Source organism: Aphelocoma coerulescens, chromosome 5 (assembly GCF_041296385.1).
Source record: "Aphelocoma coerulescens isolate FSJ_1873_10779 chromosome 5, UR_Acoe_1.0, whole genome shotgun sequence".
Lineage (NCBI taxonomy): Eukaryota > Metazoa > Chordata > Aves > Passeriformes > Corvidae > Aphelocoma > Aphelocoma coerulescens.
This window is the reverse complement of record NC_091019.1, coordinates 32275336-32280989: the sequence shown is the minus strand read 5'-3', so window position 1 is coordinate 32280989 and position 5654 is coordinate 32275336. Positions and strand designations below refer to the sequence as shown.

The following is a 5654-nucleotide window of genomic DNA, read 5'->3' as shown; positions in this document are numbered from 1 at the left end:
CATAATTTATGCCACAAGGTGCAGTGAGAAGTGCAAGATTGGAGCCCATGTATTCATTGCTCCACATAGGCAACCCACTGGAGCTGCAGAGGTGATCTGGAGCTGCACTGGCACACCCCAGGATGAGGTAACCCAAGGGCTGCAGGGCACCAGGTGAAAGCAGCAGTGCAGGGTTGTTGTGCTGCAGGGCCAGCTTCACCCCATGCATTCTTTTGTACAGGAATAGCAGGAATTGCTCTGCTCTCCTTGCAAAAGGCAATGAAGTTTGCATCTAGTGGGTTTTTATCATAAGCTTATCATCAAGCCTCTCACAATTTAAGGTTCTCCCACAAAATGACAAATTTGTGAATGGGCAAGAATTCTATCCTGAGTTTTTACAGAGCAATTACTAAAATTTGGAAACTGTTTGTTCTCTGGATGACATTATTAAAACGCATTGACCTTCATGACAATCTTGCTGATGAACTAAAATGGGCAGGAAGCAGGCAGAAGTGCAGCATTCCAGTGTTGCTGGCCAGTTTTTGTGTCAGATATATTTCCTTTATTGCTCTAAAGTGGTGCAAGGAAATACTTTTTTTTTTTTTTTTTTTTGCTGCTTTAGATATCCATCCATCACCTGAATTTTTCTTGATATCGTTGCACTACTCTGGGGGGCATCTGGCATCTGTTTATTTGTGTGCTGAGAGCTTGCTTCAGTGAACTGCTGATGGAAGAGTTCAGCATTTCTCTGCTCATCAGAGCTGGTTTATTTGTTTAATCAGCAACTCTGTGCTCTTGGTTGTCTGTACCCTGTGAAGTTGGGACTGTGCCTCCACATCAGTATTAGAGGAGGATTACATTGCAATTCAGCTTGATCTTTCCATTCAACATGCAGCTATGCATACTTTTTCATTTGTGTTAGGCCAGACCATCACATTGCAACAGAGCTACATCAGTTTATGCTGGGTGATGGGCCCTGCAACTGCTGTGTGCTTCAAAGTGCTGCCAAAATAAGCCCCTGATAGATTAACTGCCCACAGCACCCAATGATCAAAGCAATCACTCTCAGGTGATGCTGTGAAGAGAAATAGGGGAAAGCCATCCTAACGACACCATTTGTTGAAGCAATAACGTGTGCTTCTTCCTTTTCCTTGTTCCCCTTTTTGGGGTAAGCACTTATCCCTGGAGACTTGTATTTGTAATGGCAGAAAGTTGGATAGGGAGTGTAGAAGGATTTATTGCCTGCCCTCCATTGCTTGCTTGCTGTATTTCAGAAGTCATAGAAGGAGGTGATGGTGAAGAAAAGTGTTAAGACAGGATGAAGAAAAAGATCTATTACTACCAGTGAGGGCGCATTTTTAATGGATCTTGTAGCAGACATATTAAAATGCATATATTAAAAAAGGCAGTACTGGCTGTTTTGTCTTTGTAGAAGGAACAGGAAGAAAATTACCTTCAAGAAGAACTTGAATGCAGAATTTTTAAAGGTCCAGAGAAGTTATTTCAGATAGGACTGGTAATGCTAATGCAACCATAATGGATACACCCTTCTAGATGAAAATAAATAGGTCAGGCCACTTTGAATGAATATACAAAGGTTGCCAGAATAAGTAGAAATAAGACAAAGATGGCTGAGGCCCATCTGGAATTAATTGCAGGCATGGATGTCAAGGACAACAGGAAAGGTATGTCAATAACAAAAGGAAAACTAAGGATAACATGGGCCTGTTGGTAAATGAAGGATGGGCAGTGATAACACAGGCATTAAATGCCTTCTTCACATTGGTCTTCACTGACAAGACCAGCCATCAAGAACCCCTGACCCGGGAGCCCTGGGTAAGGGAATGTTGGAAGACTTTCCCTTGGTTGAAGAGGATTGGGCTAGAGGACATCCACAAGTCTGTGGGCCCAGACAGGAAGCATCCACAAGTGCTGAGAGAACTGGCAGATATGATGCTGGGCCACTCACCATCATCTTTGTGGCAATCAGAAGAGGTGCCTGAAGGACTGGAAGAAAGTGAGTGTCACCTCAGCCTTCCAAAAGGGTAAGAAGAACCCAGGGAACTACTGGCCATCCAGCCTCACCCTAGTCCCTGGAAAGGGAAAGAGTACCTCATTCTGGAGGCCATCTCCAGCCACATGGATGACAAGAAGGTGATCAGTCGTCAGCATGGATTCAACTAAAGGTAAGTGATGCTTGACCAACCTGATTGCCTTCTACAGTGAAACAACTACCTGGATGAATGAGGGGAGAGCAGTGGATATTGTCTACCTCAACCTGAATGAGGCTTTTGACACTGTCTCTCACAGCATCCTCATAGGCAAAGTCAGGAAGCATGGACTGGATGTGTGGACATTGTGGTGGACTGAGACCTGGCTGAATGGCAGATCCCAGAGGGCTGGAATAGCGGTACAGGATCTGGTTGGAGGCCCGTCCCTAGTGGTGTCCCCCAGGGTTCTATACTGCACCAAGTATTGTTTAATTCATTCATCAGTGACTTGGATGAAGGAACTGATGCCTTCTCAGCAAGTTTGCTGATGACACAAAGCTGTGAGGAGTGGTCAATACCCCAGAGGGCTGTGTTGCCCTTCAGAAGGACCTTGACAAGTTGGAGAGATGGGCAGCAAGGACCCTTTTGAAATTCCACAAAGGCAAATGCAGGGTCCTGCACCTGGGGAATAATAACCCCAGGCACTAGCACAGGCTAGGGGCTGACCTGCTGGAGAGCAGCTCTGTGGAGAAGGATCTGGGGGTGCTGGTGGACAACAAACTGTCCATGAGCCAGCAGTGCCCATGTGGCCAAGAAGGCCAATGCTGTCCTGGGGGCATAAGGAAGAGCATTGGCAGTAGGTTGAGGGAGGTTATCCTGCCCCTCCTCTCAGCCCTGTTGAGGCCTGACCTGGAGTGCTGTTGTCCTGTTCTGGGCTCCTCAGGACCAGATGGACATGGATCTCCTGGAGTGAGTCCAGCAAAGGGCTATGAAGATGAAGAGGGGACTGGAACATCTCTCTTACAAGGAAAGACTGAGGGAGCTGGGCCTGTTCAGCCTGGAAAATAGACAACTGAGAGGGGACTTCATAAATGTATTTAAGTATCTGAAGGGAGGGTGGCAGAGGATGGAGCCAGGCTCTTCTCTGGGGTGCCAAAGCAATAGGACAAGAGGCAATGAGCAGAACCTGATGCACTGGAAGTACCAGAGGAACAGAAGGAAAAAATTCTTTACTGTGTGGGTGAGTGTGCACTGGACCAGTTGCTAGAGAGGTTGTGGAGTCTCCCTCACTGGAGATACTCAAGAACCACCTGGATGCAATCCTATGCCATGTGCTCTAGGATGACCCTGCTTGAGCAGTAAGGTTGGACAAAAAGATCCACTGTGGTCCTTTGCAACCTGACCCATTCTGTGACTCTGAAATTCTTTGTGCTTCATTAATAATTCTCACATAGATTTTTGATGTCTGATCATTTTACTGTCTGATATTTTATTAATTAATTTTGTTCCTAATTGAGGCTTTCGATTGTCCTAGAGGATGGCTAGGGGACATGGCATGAATAACAGGGTCCACTGGGTTTTCTGTATTCATGAGGCTTCACTTCCATGAAGAGGAACTGGAAGTCCTTTTCACCAGGGGTTAATGTATGAGGCTCAGAGTGGATGAAGTTTGTGTGCTCTTTTTAATAAGAGCTGCTTTTCTTTGCATAGACACTAAAACTCCCTGAATTAGAGTGCTGCCTGAAGGGACAGGTATTATGAAAAGAGCTGCCAAAGCCTTTGTGTGTCAGTGGGAAGCCCCTGATTATCACAAGAGGATCTAAATGGAAAGGTGACATTCAAAAGACCATTAAGATAAAAGCCAGGATGGATTTCCTTCCAACCTCACTTAATATAAACTTTAGTTTAAAATCCCTTTCCTGAGAGAATGTGTGATTTCATATACACAGCTTATTCCTTAATTGGGTACAGTCAGCTGCTTCAGAAAGCAATTGCTTAGCCAGGAGAGGTAATGAGATTAATTGCAGAGGTAATAAGAATGTCAATATATATGACAAATATGTACTTCTAATCTTTCAGCTATGAAAGCCAAGTGGAAAACATAGTACCAGCTACTTCCAGATGGTTTTTCAGGAGAACAAGCACAGATCTGATAAGGACAAAGTTGCCTCTACTACATAAACCAGGTTTCCTCATGCATGGTTTTGTGGAACTTTAGGAAACTGAAATGAAGGGTGTTTATGGTGAATATTTGTTGTTCTGTTTTCTTGTCCTCTGAACTCTCTTCAAGACTGTTGCCTACAGTGTGCCCTCTAAGGCTCTTCGTAACCTAGTTTTGAATGAAGCATGAAACTGGGGTCTGTCCTTTCTGCCTGAAAACTGTCCCATAATTTCACAGTTCTCCCTGCTTGGCCAGGGCTTGCAGCTGAGAAATGTTTCAGTTTTGTCCCATTTTCCCTGTTACAACTGTGCGATTTTTCCCAGGAAAATACACAGGAGTGTGTGTGTGTGTGTGACTGGTTCTCCCTTCTGAGCATTAACCAGATTGCAGTGTGAGCCTGAGACTTGGAAGTGTGGATTGAGGAAAAAGTGATGACAATAACTGCTAATAGTTACCATTTGTCAAGCATAAAATATACTTCCATTTTGCCAGTCATTTCCCTGTAAATCCAGTGATGCTGTCAGCCTCGCTGGCCCCTGGGAGCAACTGCTGATCAAAGTTATCCTGCAGCTTTGGGATGACTCTGGCCAAGATCTCAAGACCCAGATGAATATCTAAACAATGCTCCTCCTGTGATAACAGTCATTGTCATCTCAGGCATCAGCAACAGCACAAATCCAACTTGCTGTCTTTTCACTCCCATCACGTACTACCCATGTGCAAGTCCCAGTATTAGCAGAAATGGACAGTAAATAGATTGCCTAATTTGCACAGCTGGGCCTTGTAGTTCTCAGCTGTTGTTGAAGGAAATGCATGAAATGAGCAGGTCACTTCTGTTATGTGCCAGTTCAAAACTGGCTACTGTCTTCAGGAGTTATGGCAGGCGTTTTCAACAACACTCCTTTTTTCCTGAGGGTTGTCTCTGTCTTGCAATGCAGGATCAGGGATCCACCAAACCTGCAACAGGTACAGAGCCAGACCCACAGTGTATCACATCCTGCCTTCAGTCGGATGGTGCAGTGAGCTGTTGTAACACGCTGCCTTTGACCCTGCCTCCCACCCAACTTCTTGGCTCACCACCATGTTAAGGCTGCCTAAACTCAGCACCTGGCTGAAAAGCTTTGCAAAGGAGCTGTTTTAGCCTTTGAGAGTTTAAATAATTACATTAAATTCTCACTATACTAGGCTTTGATTTTGCTGATCATACTAAAGTGAAGTCCCTGTTTCTGTGCATGACTAATATTTAGCCCAGATGGGAGAAGTTTGTGTTCAGAGGGATTTGAGCAACAGGCATAAGATGAAGCAAACTTGGCAAACAGTTCCATCCACTGTCGTGTTATCAGGGTTACTCTGGGAAAGGTAGAGGAGGTGACTTTGTGTTTTGCAGGAAATCAGTGATAGAACCCCTCACAGCCCAGCCCTGACTCTCCTGACTTGCCACAAGAGTGCAGCTTTTTTCACCATCTCCTGTAATAAATTGCCTAATTTAGTCTGCCTCCAGAAAATATTGATGACACATCTAT

At 44.9% G+C, this 5654-nt stretch overlaps 1 long non-coding RNA gene across 1 annotated transcript; it reads left to right on the top strand.

Annotated features, from left to right (window-relative positions):
- The first annotated feature begins 1138 nt into the window (after positions 1-1138).
- LOC138110791 (uncharacterized) lies at positions 1139-4390 on the top strand. Its single transcript, XR_011151061.1, has 2 exons — positions 1139-2165; positions 4050-4390. It is a non-coding gene; the product is annotated as an uncharacterized lncRNA (long non-coding RNA).
- The last annotated feature ends 1264 nt before the right edge of the window (positions 4391-5654 follow it).